The sequence below is a fragment of the Podarcis erhardii genome (genome assembly GCF_964252035.2).
Source record: "Podarcis erhardii genome assembly, chromosome: 7".
Lineage (NCBI taxonomy): Eukaryota > Metazoa > Chordata > Lepidosauria > Squamata > Lacertidae > Podarcis > Podarcis erhardii.
Window position 1 is genome coordinate 86,361,915 of NC_138511.1, and position 16,128 is coordinate 86,378,042.

General features: G+C 45.3%; 1 protein-coding gene across 1 annotated transcript in view; it reads right to left on the minus strand.

The window, feature by feature from the left end:
- The window catches only part of GIPR (gastric inhibitory polypeptide receptor), a 29,330-nt gene extending 23,472 nt beyond the window's left edge, over nt 1-5,858 (minus strand). The window contains exon 1 of the mRNA XM_081869169.1: nt 5,600-5,858. The gene's annotated coding sequence lies outside the window, so the exon portion shown is untranslated. The remainder of the gene's footprint in view (nt 1-5,599) is intronic.
- Between the last annotated feature and the right edge of the window lie 10,270 nt (nt 5,859-16,128).

The window sequence follows — 16,128 nt, forward strand, 5'->3', positions numbered from 1 at the left end:
TTTCATGTACAGAAGCTGGTTTGACCAGAAACTGAATCTTATTTGGGCACCAATATCAGAGCTGGACCATAAAGAAGGCCATTCCATCATTATAATTTTACTATTTATACCCCACACATAAGGTCCGTATAGTTAAAACTATGGTGTTCCCAGTAGTGATGTATGGAAGTGAGAGCTGGACCATAAAGAAGGCTGATCGCCGAAGAATGGATGCTTTTGAATTATGGTGCTGGAGGAGACTCTTGAGAGTCCCATGGACTGCAAGAAGATCAAACCTCTCCATTCTGAAGGAAATCAGCCCTGAGTGCTCACTGGAAGGACAGATCCTGAAGCTGAGGCTCCAGTACTTTGGCCACCTCATGAGAAGAGAAGACTCCCTGGAAAAGACCCTGATGTTGGGAAAGATGGAGGGCACAAGGAGAAGGGGACGACAGAGGACGAGATGGTTGGACAGTGTTCTCGAAGCTACCAGCATGAGTTTGACCAAACTGCGGGAGGCAGTGGAAGACAGGAGTGCCTGGCGTGCTCTGGTCCACGGGGGCACGAAGAGTCGGACACGACTAAACAACAACCAGAGCTGTTCCAATGCCTCACTGCTTGTCCCTGGCACCTGCGGATACTACCTTACTCTCATACCCTCCAAGTGTCCCTATTTTCCAGGGACAGTCCTGCAATTACAGAAGCCATGCCATTTTCTGATTTGATCCCAGAATGTCCCATTTTCCCTTTTTTTTTTTTTTTGCTCCCCTCCATGTCTTGGAGAACAGGTAGCGTGTCTGTGCATAGGTGTAAAAAAAACGGGAGTCCTGTTTATCCTGAAAACAAATCACCTGTGTCAAATGAAGGTAATGGCGAGCATGGCGTACAAATTTTGTAATTTTGAAGGAAAATGTCGCCAATCCACGTTAAATGATTGCATTGCAATGTTTCAGCAGCCAGCCATTTCTTAGGAAACGTGTGGACTGTTTATTATTGTCAATGGAGCCTTATACTGCAATCCTAAGCAATTTTACTCAGAAGTAAGTCCCACTAGGTTCAATAAGATTTTACTCTCTGGTATGGTCCTGATCATTCCCTCAGTTGTTTCTTCTTCTTCTTCTTCTTCTTCTTCTTCTTCTTCTTCTTCTTCTTCCCCACCTTTTTCATGACAGGGACTCAAGGCAGCTTACCCCTAAAATTTTATTTCATTCCATTTATCTGTTGACGGTCTTGCACACGTTCCCTTCCTTCACACATTTTTTTTCTTTACAACGACCCTGTGAGGTAGGCTTGGCACAGAAGTTGCAATTGTTGACTGATGTAGATGTGTCATAGCTGTAACGTTTGCCTTTTTTTAAGGGAAATTCCCTTATTCCGAATAATAATAATAATAATTTTTATTTATACCCCACCCTCCCCAGCCAAGGCTGAGCTCAGGGTGGCTAACAAGAAATAATAAAAACAAGTTGAATGAATACAAGTTGAAAACAAGATTAAAATACAACAATTAAAATACTGAAACATTAAAATATTAAAATGCAGCCTCATCACAGGAGGAGAAAGGAAAAAGAAAAAAGGAATAGGATTCCTCGCAAGTAAAGAGAAAAGTTGACAGCTGTGAGATGTGTGCATTTGACATCTATGTGTGCAGGAGATGAAAAGGCGGGAGAAGCTTCCGGATGCAGAGATGTCACACCCTGTCTTTCTCTGATGAAAATGTTGTTGTTGTTGTTTAGTCATTTAGTCGTGTCCGACTCTTCGTGCCCCCATGGACCAGAGCACGCCAGGCACTTCTGTCTTCCACTGCCTCCCGCAGTTTGGTCAAACTCATGCTGGTAGCTTCGAGAACACTGTCCAACCATCTTGTCCTCTGTCGTCCCCTTCTCCTTGTGCCCTCCATCTTTCCCAACATCAGGGTCTTTTCCAGGGGGTCTTCTCTTCTCATGAGGAGGTCAAAGTATTGGAGCCTCAGCTTCAGGATTTGTCCTTCCAGTGAGCACTCAGGGCTGATTTCCTTCAGAATGGAGAGGTTGGATCTTCTTGCAGTCCATGGGACTCTCAAGAGTCTCCTCCAGCACCAGAATTCAAAAGCATCAATTCTTCAGCGATCAGCCTTCTTGATGGTCCAGCTCTCACTTCCATACATCACTACTGGGAAAACCATAGCTTTAACTATACGGACCTTTGTTGGCAAGGTGATGTCTCTGCTTTTTAAGATTCTGTCTAGGTTTGTCATTGTTTTTCTTCCAAGAAGCAGGCATCTTTGAATTTCGTGGCTGCTGTCACCATCTGCAGTGATCATGGAGCCCAAGAAAGTAAAATCTCTCATTGCCTCCATTTCTTCCCTTCTATTCTCTATCAGGAAACTTCGGAGGTCAAACTCTCTTGTCCCAAACCAGGACTTTGCCACCAGCCTCCTCTTCCCTCTTCCCTCATCCTTCTCTCTCCCTTCCCGCTCCCTAGGCTTCTGACGCAGACCTGGTCTGTCTGCTCCTCCTCATGTATAAACTAAATAAAAATACCTTTTTATTTGATTAAAAGAAGGAGAGACGGCCTGGCCAGAAACCAGGATATTATAAGGATCAGAAACAGCCCTGTGCCCTTTCTTTTACATGGAGATAATCTGCAAAACCAAACAGAAGGAAAGGAAATGATCCTGCGTGTCCTCAGCAGTTTTACTCAGAAGCAAGCCTTAGCTTGCGAGAAAATTTGGCTTATTTTCAGCCTTAAGGACACACCGCTGCTCCCCTCGCATAGGGTTGCCAACTCTTTTTCCTTATTCCTGCTCCTCTGCCTTTAATAGCAGTTGGCTTCACAAAGATATCCTTTGATGGGAATGCTTTTCTTCGTTCTGTGAAAAGCTACTTCTTCTTTCTTCATTTATTCATTGACAGTTATTCAGAAATTCAGTGCAGGTCATATGGAGGGGTGGCTTCTGTTATCCTGAGCACATCGTGGCCCATCTCATAAAAATATAATGAAATGACAACTCCCTCAGAATCTTAATATATATATATATATAAAAATAAAATTATGAATGTAGTGGGTGGAGATATGTGGGTCATTCAAAATGAATGCCCATGACAAAGAATATTTTTATAATATATTGATATAAAACAGCTACTTAATGTTTAAAAAAACAAAACAAAGGCAGAAAAGAGACAAGAAAAAGGAAGACCAAAGGAGAGACAAAGCAAAAGAGGAAAGAGAAAAAAAGAGAAAGAGAAAAAGATTTCCAGCTCTCTGTCCTGCAGCTAAATATAGTATTCAGTCCATAAGATCCATCCATTCTACCTTCTATAAACCAGTATTTTTCTCATCTTCATTTTCTCCTTCACACAAAAAGTCCACAAGAAATTTCCAATCCTTAATAAATGTCAGGAATAATTTTTCTCCAATTAAACACCTCAACTTTGCCATCTCAGCCAAGTCCCTTTTATATTCTATGAAAAGCTTCCACTGTTCATATACTTTCAGAACCAGCTGCTGTTAAAGGCATTTCCCATATATTAATTTTAAAAAATAAATAAAAGTTGTGGCCTTCCCTTTGACTCCCCTGCCCAAAAAACGCCTTGGTTGCCTCTTCAATAATGAGAAGCCCCACAGAAATCAACAGGACTTATTTCCAAATTCTAAGATCAAAGTCAGGGTCATAGCAAAGATTCCATTATTGTGTTCCAATTGATCCTTGCAGAATTTCAGAGCTGGAAAGCAACCAAAGGTTGTTATCCAAAGGAGTTTTGAAACTTGTGTCCGCCTGTCATTATCAATACAGTGCCTATTTGAAATCTTCAGGGGCTAGACAACAGTTTGCAACATGAAAGCTGCCCAAATCACCTTCCGCCTGGCAACCAGTCAGGGGTAGTTTCACACCCTCCTCCCAAAATTGTATTTTCTCTGCCACACAAAACAAAAGATTGCTTGCCAATCAGGAAAAAACAACAACCACCCTCTTCTTTCTCTAATCCAGGCATAGGCAAACTCGGCCCTCCAGATGATTTGGGACTACAACTCCCATCATCACTAGCTAACAGGACCAGTGGTCAGGGATGATGGGAGTTGTAGTCCCAAAAACATCTGGAGGGCCGAGTTTGCCTATGCCTGCTCTAACAGATCTTCAGAAACCTTTCAAGCCATAGGGTTGCGGCGCTCATCTTGCTTTATTGGCCGAGGGAGCCGGGTGTACAGCTTCCGGGTCATGTGGCCAGCATGACTAAGCCGCTTCTGGAGAACCAGAGCAGCGCACGGAAACGCCGTTTACCTTCCCGCCAGAGTGGTACCTATTTATCTACTTGTACTTTGAGGTGCTTTCGAACTGCTAGGTTGGCAGGAGCAGGGACCGAGCAACAGGAGCTCACCCCGTCGAACCGCCGACCTTCTGATCGGCAAGCCCTAGGCTCAGTGGTTTAACCCACAGCGCCACAAGCAGTAGTAATAAGTAATTGAGGTTTCAAGGGCAGGATTCAAGCACAAGAGCCCTCTGCCCTCCAGCAACTGGTATTCAGAACAATTTCTGCCTCTGACTGTTGGGGTCAGAGCATCGTCCTTGTGGCTCATAGCCACTGCTAGCTTTCTCCTCTATGAATTTGTCTAATTCACTTTTAAAGCCATCCTAATTAGTGTCCCTCGCTCCTTCCTGGGGCAGAGAGTTCCACAGTTTAACACTGCACTGAGCGAAGAAGAACTTTCTTTTATTTGTCCTGTTAACGGAGAAATCTGAGGGCTCCCTTGGACAAAAAAACAAGGACACCAGCCAGGAATACCAGAGCAAAACAGCAGCCAGTAGGCTTGGTCTTTATTGAAGACTGTCCGCAGGACTCCCACCTGCCACAAGGTGGAACAAGATGGAAACCCCAAACAAAAGAGCCTCCAAACTTTTATTAGCTGCTCATCCCTATGTTACACCCCCCCAAACTACATCACAGTTACATCACGGTTACATCACGAAAGGGGAGGTCTGGTGGCCGTAATCTGAGCATCCTGGACCCTGCCCCATGGTTTTCCTTGCCCTCCACCAAACACCCATCAAGGAAGCAAAAGAGATATTTACATTTCCCTGTTTCCCAGCCAAGTTCATCGCACCCTTTTGTCTTCATCTGGGTTTGTTCTTTCTGGAACGGCTACCTGTCTGGCACTCAGGTATCAGGATGCCAGGGATTATCACCCAGGCAGAGGGGCTGCTGAGTAGCTGAGCTCACAGGTCTATATGAATTTCTGAAGTTTTCCCTGTGAGCCAGTACATAGATACATTTATCAGTGAATTCTTACATTTGGTATCGTGCAGCAAAGGCCCTTGGAATAGATAGGAAGAAACTGCGATGAAGTGTTTTGTAGGGACAAATCACAAAAGTCCCAAAAGCGATTGTGCTGGTTTTGGTAGTGGGCTGCATGTGCATGATATCTGCTGGAGGGGCAACCCCCCCAACCTATACATATATTCCTGCAACAGTCCCAAACCTTCCAACATTTAGCCTCCATGCATTCCAGTGTTATTATTCCAGTCGCCTCCTCTCGAAATTAAAGGATCCCAGACGAGCGAACGAGAAAGCAGAAGGGACAGAGTCCCGGGACCCTGTTGCTAGGGTCTCTGTTTACTAGGATGAGAAGCAGACAGGCTTACCTGTTAAGGTGAGCGATTGCTTCCTGGCTCCTCTGCCATCCAGCCGCAGCCCAGCGCATCTGGCAGTCTTCTCTGCTGATGCTCTGGAGTTAAAAGGCGCCTTGTCAAGGCAGGAGGAGTGGGTGATTCAAGAGCGGGGAGAGAGAGGAGACAGCTGCTGGGAGGGAAAGCATGGGGGCGAAGAAGCATCATTGCAGACAGGTGCGCTGCTCCTCTCGACTTCGCTTCCTCTCTGGGGACCGTGGGCTGTGCTCCATGCCCTCCCCAGGGCTTGACTGCGCATCGCACCCCTTGGAAGCTGTTCCCACAGCTGCGTTGGATTGAGGAGTGGGGGCCTCATCCAGAGATGCACAAGCAATCCAGGCCTCGTCCAGCAACTTTGAGGCAGCAGCAGTGGAAGGGGGGGGGGGAAGGGGTGGCGTCTAGGGAAAACCTTATTGCTCTCTGTTGTGTTTACCATTGCTGGAGATGCAGGCTGGGGATGTTTGCTTTGCAAAGGGCAGGGGGAGAAAATAAAAAAGAAAGAAAGAAAGAAAGCAGGGGAAATGGTGACAAAACATTTGGCGCTCTTCAAAGTCCTATGGAAATAGCAACGACGTTTTTTATTTTTATTGTTTGCAGTGTTTCCCTAAGAGCGGTGCACAAAAACGATTTAAATCATGGGTAGGGAAACTAAGGCCCGGGGGCCGGATCCAGCCCAATCGCCTTCTCAATCCGGCCCGCGGACGGTCCAGGAATCAGCGTGTTTTTACACAAGTAGAATGTGTCCTTTTATTTAAAATGCATCTCTGGGTTATTTGTGGGGCATAGGAATTCCTTCATTTATTATTATTTTTCAAAATATTGTCCGGCCCCTCACAAGGTGTGAGGGACAGTGGACCGGCCCCCTGCTGAAAAAGTTTGCTGACCCCTGATTTAAATGATACAATGGCAGGATTTTGGGTTTTATTTTCCCTCCTTTTTTTAAGCTTCAGACAACAATTCAAAGAGAAAACGGTTTTATTAAAGCCACTCGCCATATTATCTTTGTCTTAGAAGAGGTACATCTGTAAGATTATCAGAAGGGTTGTGTGATTATTGCAAGTTACACCGATTTAATGTACAGTGGTACCTCGGGTTACATACGCTTCAGGTTACAGGCACTTCAGGTTACAGACTCCACTAACCCAGAAATAGTACCTCAGGTTAAGAACTTTGCTTCAGGATGAGAACAGAAATCGTGTAGCGGTGGTGCGGCAGCTGCAGGAGGCCCCATTAGCTAAAGTGGTGCTTCAGGTTAAGAACAGTTTCAGGTTAAGAACGGACCTCTGGAACGAATTAAGTACTTAACCTGAGGTACCACTGTACTTATCTTCCACCTTCCTCCAAAGCTGGGATGCAAGGCGGCTTACGATACTTAAAAACATCATTATAAAATACAGAGTGATGAAAACAAACTAGTTAAAAGCAGTAATTAGAACACATCAGAAGAGATTCAAAACCAGCAATTAAAATAGAAGTTTCCCCCCAACAGCTGCCCAATGATGAGTGTTGTCTGATTGTGTATAATTGTAATGGGGCATTAAAGGGATGCCCAGCTATAATGACCATGAAAAGACGGCACTTTTTAATTAGGCAGACAGAGTGCTCTCAAAATTAGGATCATTAGCATGGATGGCAGCCTAGGAGGCTGGGCGATACTGGCAAAATTCGGGTAAGTAAGATCTGGCTATGTTTAAATTAGAGTATGGTTTAAATTTTTTGGCAATGCTATCCAGGACCTAAGCCTTAGCTTCCGAAGTTGGCTAAGGGGTTGGCTGTTGTTGTTTAGTCGTTTAGTCGTGTCACTCTTCGTGACCCCCTGGACCAGAGCACGCCAGGCACTCCTGTCTTTCCCTGCCTCCCGCAGTTTGGTCAAGCTCATGTTGGTATCTTCAAGAACACTGTCCAACCATCTCGTCCTCTGTCGTCCCCTTCTCCTTGTGCCCTCCATCTTTCCCAACATCAGGGTCTTTTCCAGGGAGTCTTCTCTTCTCATGAGGTGGCCAATGTCTTGGAGCCTCAGCTTCACGATCTGTCCTTCCAGTGAGCACTCAGGGCTGATTTCCTTCAGAATGGAGAGGTTTGATCTTCTTGCAGTCCATGGGACTCACAAGAGTCTCCTCCAGCACCAGAATTCAAAAGCATCCATTCTTTGGTGATCAGCCTTCTTTATGGTCCAGCTCTCACTTCTACACATCACTACTGGGAAAACCATAGCTTTAACTATACGGACCTTTGTTGGCAAGGTGATGTCTCTGCTTTTTAAGATGCTGTCTAGGTTTGTCATTGCTTTTCTCCCAAGAAGCAGGCGTCTTTTAATTTCGTGGCTGCTGTCACCATCTGCAGTGATTGTGGAGCCCAAGAAAGTAAAATCTCTCACTGCCTCCTTTTCTTCCCCTTCTGTTTCCCATATATTCTGCCCAGTGTAGTTGTCGAACATCAAAATTAAAAGTCTTTTTATCTTCAGGACTTAGCTGGCTCATGAGCATATTGATGTTATCCGTGTTTTGGCATGTCCGTCTTAAGCATATCCTGCACCCTGGTGCAAAGATCCGTCTGGTGTGGTGCCCCTCCTTTCCCAGAGTTGCCAACCTTTTTTAGGGAGGATGGCGCTGCCGGGGCTGGAGGAGGCGGGCAGCAGCTGGAGGGCAGCTCCTCCAGCGAGGAAGAGGCGGAGTCTAGGCATGGCAGCTCCTGGCTCAGCTGGCTGCTTCGTGCCATGGTGGCCATGGCAAGTGGAGGCTCCGGGCACGGCGCTGATTTGGCATGGTGGAGGCGGGCAAGGGCAGCAAGTTGATCTCAGGAGGCGCCGCGTCCAGCCTCTGCCTTTTCCCTGGCGCCCTCCAGAATTTGATGCCCTGGCACCTTGCGCCACTAGCCTCTATGGCTAAGACGGCCCTGTGTTTTCGCCTACAACTCCCATGATCCCTACCTACCAGAGGGAAGAAGAAGAAGAAGAGGAGGAGTAGGAGAAGGAGTTTGGATTTGATATCCCGCCTTTCACTCCCTTTAAGGAGTCTCAAAGCGGCTAACAATCTCCTTCCCTTTTTCCCCCACAACAAACACTCTGTGAGGTGAGTGGGGCTGAGAGACTTCAGAGAATTGTGACTGGCCCAAGGTCACCCAGCAGCTGCATGTGGAGGAGCGGAGACGCGAACCCGGTTCCCCAGATTACGAGACTACCGCTCTTAACCACTACACCACACTGGCTCTCAGGGCTGTCTGAAAGGCACTTCCCGGGCCCTTTATCTGTCTAGGAACTGCTGCGGATTAATACCTGGCAACCAACGATGAAAAGGAGCTGGCCCTTGAAAGGGTTTGCTGAATGGAGAAACCTCCCTCTCTCGCTCTAGGGCTGGCAATGTCGCTGTCTGCCGGCAAAGATTCAGCACTGCTGCCGAGAGATAAAAACCAAGGCCCACAGAGCCAGAGCCAGTTCTGAGAGATCTTGTCAGTGAGATCTAGGCTGCAGTTGGATGCAAGAAACAGAAAAGCCCTGAGAAGGGTGGAGTCACCACCCAGAGAGCTTTACTCTAAAGTAAAAATGCTGGGCTCTGCACTGGGGCCTTATACCAGGATGGATCAAGCCTACAAAGTCAGAGTAACGGTTCGTGAACAGAACATGTATGCAAGCAAGCAGCAGATCGCAGGGAACTGAGCAGCCTGTGTCAGATAGCAGGAGCTGCAGGACCCCGGAGAGCTCCCAGGGATCACAGATGTTACTCTATAGCAGGCATAGGCAACCTCAGTCCTCCAGATGTTTTGGGACTACAATTCCCATGATCCCTAGCTAACAGGACCAGTGGTCAGGGATGATGGGAGTTGTAGTCGAAAACATCTGGAGGGCCAAAGGTTGGGGATGCCTGCTCTACTATGTCAATGGGATGTATAGGGTGTTGGGGGGGGGACACACACATTGTGCTTCTTTTGGGGTAGCTTCGCCCACCCCGGAATAAAAGATCTTCCGAGGATTCTTTGCGACGATCGGAACAAGTTTCTTAATCATCTTCCAATGTATTCAGCCTATGAATGTTTCCCACCTCCGTGGCATACTAGTCAGAAAATGAGTGTCACGTTTTGAGGAAAGTTTGAGAAGGAAGAAACTCAAAGGAGCAGAACGGGAAGCCTAAAGACGGGCGGCAGAACTGCAGAGTCAGGGAACACTCTTGAGGGAGTAAACGACGTGAAGCACAAGTCGTAAACACATTAATAAAATGGGTGGTTTTTACAGAAAATGACAAAATTGCAGATGCTTTTGCATCTATTTACGGACTCGGGTTTGGAAATGTCAGGAGTGTTGTGGAGTAACAGAAAGGGTCCCAGGAGACAAAACTGGGTTAGAAACACTCAGGGCAATTTCCTCATCAGGGAGAAAAACCAAAATTAAACACTACTTTGTTTTAGCATGATGTTTGTTCCTAGGCTTGCATGTTTCAAATCGGATCGGAAAACCATCAAATCAGATTGGAAAACCATCTTCGGGCAAAGTCCCACGGAACTGTAATCCAAGCTCACACGATAATATATAAGTGGAACAATTTTTCTCCCCTGTGTCGAATGACGTCTGCACTTTGGCCTAAAATTAAATCATTTCTACCAGACAACCACCAAACTCGCTCCCTTAAACATTTGGCAATTAAGTTTGAGGTTCCGGGTAGAAATAATTCACTTCTATGCGGAACTGAGCCCTCAGCACTTAATTTCCGAGAAACGGGTAAACCCCTCTGAAATATACTCAGAGTCGCAAAGTGATTTCATGCTCTTTATTCAGCTCATAGTGGTGAGGAGGAATGAATGAATGTCCCCTCAAAGTATCTGCTTTATATACATTATTTACACAATGGGCTGCACATGATTGGCTAATTCCAGGATTCTACTGTAGGCCAATCAGGTTGTGGATTCACTTCTATCTGGAGCATGATTGGGTGGTTCCTGCTAACCAATCATACTGCTGCATTGTTCTAGGACCAATCAGACTGCTGCATTCTGAATCCTATTGTTCTAGGACCAATCAGACTGCTGCCTTTTGGAGCCTATTGTTCTAGGACCAATCAGACTGCTGCAGTTTGGATCCTATTCAACTCAGTACATAACACCCTCAGGTGGATAATAACAGTAACAGGAAAAATGGCAAGGGAATGTGTGCGGAAGGTGGTCAGGACCTCTGGTGGATAGTTTTGTGGGCACTGGATAAGTTTCTTTCTCATTCTCCCTTGTGAGAAAATAATAATGACCTATCATACAGAGTTGCTGTACAGAAGGTCAGCAGTTCGAATCCCCGCGATGGGGTGAGCTCCCGTTGCTCGGTCCCTGCTCCTGCCAACCTAGCAGTTCGAAAGCAAGTCAAAGTGCAAGTAGATAAATAGGTACCGCTCCGGCGGGAAGGTAAACGGCATTTCCGTGCGCTGCTCTGGTTCGCCAGAAGCGGCTTAGTCATGCTGGCCACATGACCCGGAAGCTGTACGCCGGCTCCCTCGGCCAATAAATCGAGATAAGTGCCGCAACCCCAGAGTCGGCCGCGACTGGACCTAATGGTCAGGGGTCCCTTTACCTTTACCTATCATACAGAGTTGCTGTACAGGTTCATCTACATTGTAGTTTAACACGGATAGGAATAATAATAATAATAATAATAATAATAATAATAATAATAATAATAATAATTTATTACTTATACCCTGCCCATCTGGCTGGGTTTCCCCAGCCACTCCAGGTGGCTTCCAACAAAAAATTAAAAATATATTAAAACATCAGCCATTAAAAACTTCCTTAAACAGGGCTGCCTTCAGATATCTTCTAAACGTCAGATAGTTGTTTATTTCTTTGACATCTGATGGGAGGGTGTTCCACAGGGTGGACGCCACCACCAAGAAGGCCCTCTGCTGGTTCCCTGCAAACTCACTTCTCGCAGTGAGGGAACCGCCAGAAGGCCCTCGGAGCTGGAGCTCAGTGTCCAGGCTGAACGATGGGGGTGGAGACGCTCCTTCAGGTATTCTGGGCCTTTGAGGCCATTTAGGGCTTTCAAGGTCAGCACCAACACTTTGAATTGTGCTCGGAAACATACTGGGAGCCAATGCGACCGGTGTTATATGGTCTCGGCGGCCGCTCCCAGTCACCAGTCTAGCTGTCGCATTCTGGATTAATTGCAGTTTCTGGGTCAGCTTCAAAGGTAGCCCCACACAGAGTGCATTGCAGTAGTCCAAGCAGGAGATAACTAGAGCATGCACCACTCTGGCGAGACAGTCTGCAGGCAGATAGGGTCTCAGCCTGCGTACCAGATGGAGCTGATAAACAGCTGCCCTGGACACAGAATTGACCTGCGCCTCCATGGACAGCTGTGAGTCCAGAATGACTCCCAGGCTGTGCACCTGGTCCTTCAGGGGCACAGTTACCCCATTCAGGACCAGGAAGTCCTCCACACCAGCCCACCCCCTGTCCCCCCAAAACAGCTTTCTGTTTTTCCATTAATCTGTTATCCAAATCCCTGCCTCCCCACATTTTCTCCTCCTTTGATCCATATTTTCTCATACCCTCTCCATTAAAGAGTGCCCCTACGGGGAGGCAGGGATTTAAAGGAAGATGTCCTATGGACAAGGGCAAATTAATTAACTGAGTTATAGGAAGCTTACAATTCATGTTAAATGACAGTGTGGGTGAACCCTAAATGTTAGTGGTCACAGGCAGCCTCAAGAGAAATTCCCAACTGTATTCCTGAGAATGTGCCATACAGTGGTACCTCAGGTTACATACGCTTCAGGTCACATACGCTTCAGGTTACAGACTCCGCTAACCTAGAAATAGTGCTTCAGGTTAAGAACTTTGCTTCAGGATGGGAACGGAAACCGTGCGGCAGCAGCAGGAGGCCCCATTATCTTTTTTTTTTTTAAATAATTTTTATTAATTTTCATAAAACAAAAAAACACACAAATAAACAAACAATACATGACTTCCCCATGCCTCCCCTTCACTGCACCCCTGTTTCAAAAATTTTTAGCAATCCTTCATTCCTTTTCAAAATTTGATTTCCCTCCAAATTTTCTTAACTTGAATATTTACAGCTATAGTTCTCTGTTTCTTAACCCTTAACATTTTATCAGTCCGAGATTTTGCAACAGTTCTTAAGATATAATTTAAATTTTTTCCAGTCCTCTTCCACTGTCTCCCTCCTCTGATCACGGATTCTGCCGGTCATCTCTGCCAGTCCCATGAATTCAGTCACCTTCGTCTGCCATTCTTCCAGAGTAGGTAATTCTTGCATCTTCCAATACTTTGCCAGGAGAATTCTTGCTGCTGTAGTTGCGTACATAAAAAAGGTCTTATCTTTCTTTGGTACCAATTGGCCGACCATGCCCAAGAGAAAAGCCTCCGGTTTCTTTACAAATGTCCACTTAAGGACTTTCTTAATAGGAGGCCCCATTATCTAAAGTGGTGCTTCAGGTTAAGAACAGTTTCAGGTTAAGAACGGACCTCCGGAACGAATTAAGTACTTAACCTGAGGTACCACTGTATTTCTGTTTTGCTCAGTGAGGAGTTCTGTGTAACTTGGAAGTCTCCACACTGGCAAAAGCCATTCCAGTAAATGATATTATCTAAATTTACCATATCTTCCTTTCAGGTAGCCTTTAAGTGGAAACCCCACATTGTACGTTGTTCTGGGATACTCTTAAGGAATTCTTCAAAGAAAGGAGAGCCACCACATTCCTAGCCCTCTCACCCACCAGTCGCCAGTGTTCACTGTATACCGTATTTTTTGCTCTATAAGACTCACTTTTTCTCTCCTAAAAAGTAAGGGGAAATGTGTGTGCGTCTTATGGAGTGAATGCAGGCTGCGTAGCTATCCCAGAAGCCAGAACAGCAAGAGGGATCGCTGCTTTCGCTGCGCAGCGATCCCTCTTGCTGTTCTGGCTTCTGAGATTCAGAATATTTTTTTCTTGTTTTCCTCCTCCAAAAACTAGGTGCGTCTTGTGGTCTGGTGCGTCCTATAGAGCGAAAAATACGGTATTTGCATCTATCCAGATTTGAAGTGCCTAGGACATCTCTTTATTTGTAGTTCAACGGGGGTCACATTCTGTGACTTCTGGGATTGGCTGCTTGTGTTTAGTACGAAGAAGTAAAATAAAATACTCACTGGAGTATAGTTTACATTCTTTGCTTTTCCCTGTCTGAACATATCAATCCTTGTCATTGAGGAAGAAAAGCAAAAGTTCGCCAGACGTCAGAGAGGCCCAACGATGGGGGTAAAAATTAAAAAAAAGGAACTAGGTATTGGAAAGGCATGTTTGCAAATACTGTAATTTTAACCCACTGGTTTTCTTATTTCTCTGCATGTATTTATTTGATTTCTAAGTTTATTTTCCACTACTAAACGCTTGAGTAGCCACTTCATCTCTGCATTTCCAGGAAGCAGTCTCTGTTCCAAGCTGTTGTGCATACTTTTTAATATTAACTGGAAAGCCATTACCTATGGATACATTGCATGCAGCGTCAGGGGCGATATTTCTGTGAATACTAGTTGCTAGGGAACACAAAACAGGACAGGGCAATTGCCTCCATGCTCTGCTTGTCGACTGCCCGGAGGCATCTGGTTGGCCAATGTGGGAACAACATACTGGACGAGGACAGCGTTTGATCTGATTCAGCAGCCAGCATTTTCTCAAGTTCTTATGTACTAAACACTTCACTTACCTTCGAACAGGGGGCGGACTCTGATAATACAGCACCCTGGGAGAGGACAAAATTTACGCTGTGGGTTAAACCACAGAGCCTAGGACTTGCCGATCAGAAGGTCGGCGGTTCGAATCCCCACGACGGAGTGAGCTCTCGTCACTCTGTCCCTGCTCCTGCCAACCTAGCAGTTCGAAAGCACATCAAAGTGCAAGTAGATAAATAGGTACCGCTCCTGCGGGAAGGTAAACGGCATTTCCGTGCGCTGCTCTGGTTCGCCAGAAGCGGCTTAGTCATTCTGGCCACATGACCTGGAAGCTGTACGCCGGCTCCCTCGGCTAATAAAGCGAGATGAGCGCCGCAACCCCAGAGTCGGCCACGACTGGACCTAATGATCAGGGGTCCCTTTACCTTTACCTAACATAACAAAACACACAACAAAGAAAAAACACATTACAACAATAAACTAAACACCAAGAAAAATGATTTCTTCAAATACCTAATTCTCATTACATTGATAACTGACTTCCTCAAATCCCCTCTAACTGAATTTCATTCTATCACCTATATAACAGTTCTCCAAATTCATATTTCTAATTACATTGATTTCTTTCATTTACTAACCCTTCCTCATTTATTAATATTTTAATCCTTAATATTTACTACCACATATTCTTATTCTACCCCTAAGCCTATTTATTACTTCCAAGAATTTTCTATTTATCTAATATCACAATATTTAGCTAAATATTATTTAAATTTCTTGCAATCCTCTTGTATCTTCTCTTCTTTCTGGTCGCAGATTCTTCCAGTCAGGTCAGCCAGCTCCCAAAAATCCAACATCTTCATCTGCCATTCTTCTATTTTTGGTATTTCTTACGATTTCCAGGTTTTGGCTAATAAAAGTCTTGCTGCTCTGGTGGCATACAAAAACAGTCTAGCATCTTTTTGGGGCAATTTCAATCCTAGCATTCCAAGTAGAAAGGCTTCTGGTTTCTTAATAAATGCATATTTCAACATTTTTTTTCAACTCATTATAAATCTTTTCCCAGAAGTCTTTCACCTTGGGACACCACATATGAAAAAAGTATCTTTTTTTCTTTGCATTTCCAACATTGATTTTCATTTGTATGGTAGATCTTTGCTAATTTCACCGGGTTTAAATACCATCCATACATCATTTTCATAATATTTTCTTTTAATACAGTACATGCAGTACTTCTTCCACAGCCTTTCCCAATCTTCCAACATTATATAGTTTCCTACATCTCTTGCCCAATCAATCATCACATATTTAACTTGTTCATCCTTTGTATGCCATTCCAACAATTGTTGTTGTTGTTTACTCGTTTAGTCGTGTCCGACTCTTCGTGACCCCATGGACCAGAGCACGCCAGGCATTCCTGTCTTCCACTGCCTCCCACATTTTGGTCAAACTTATGCTGGTAGCTTCCAGAACACTATCCAACCATCTCGTCCTCTGTCGTCCCCTTCTCCTTGTGCCCTCCATCTTTCCCAACATCAGGGTCTTTTCCAGGGAGTCTTCTCTTCTCATGAGGTGGCCAATGTCTTGGAGCCTCAGCTTCACGATCTGTCCTTCCAGTGAGCACTCAGGGCTGATTTCCTTCAGAATGGAGAGGTTTGATCTTCTTGCAGTCCATGGGACTCACAAGAGTCTCCTCCAGCACCAGAAGTCAAAAGCATCCATTCTTCGGCGATCAGCCTTCTTGATGGTCCAGCTCTCACTTCCATACATCACTACTGGGAAAACCATAGCTTTAACTATACGGACCTTTGTCGGCAAGGTGATGTCTCTGCTTTTTAAGATGCTGTCTAGGTTTGTC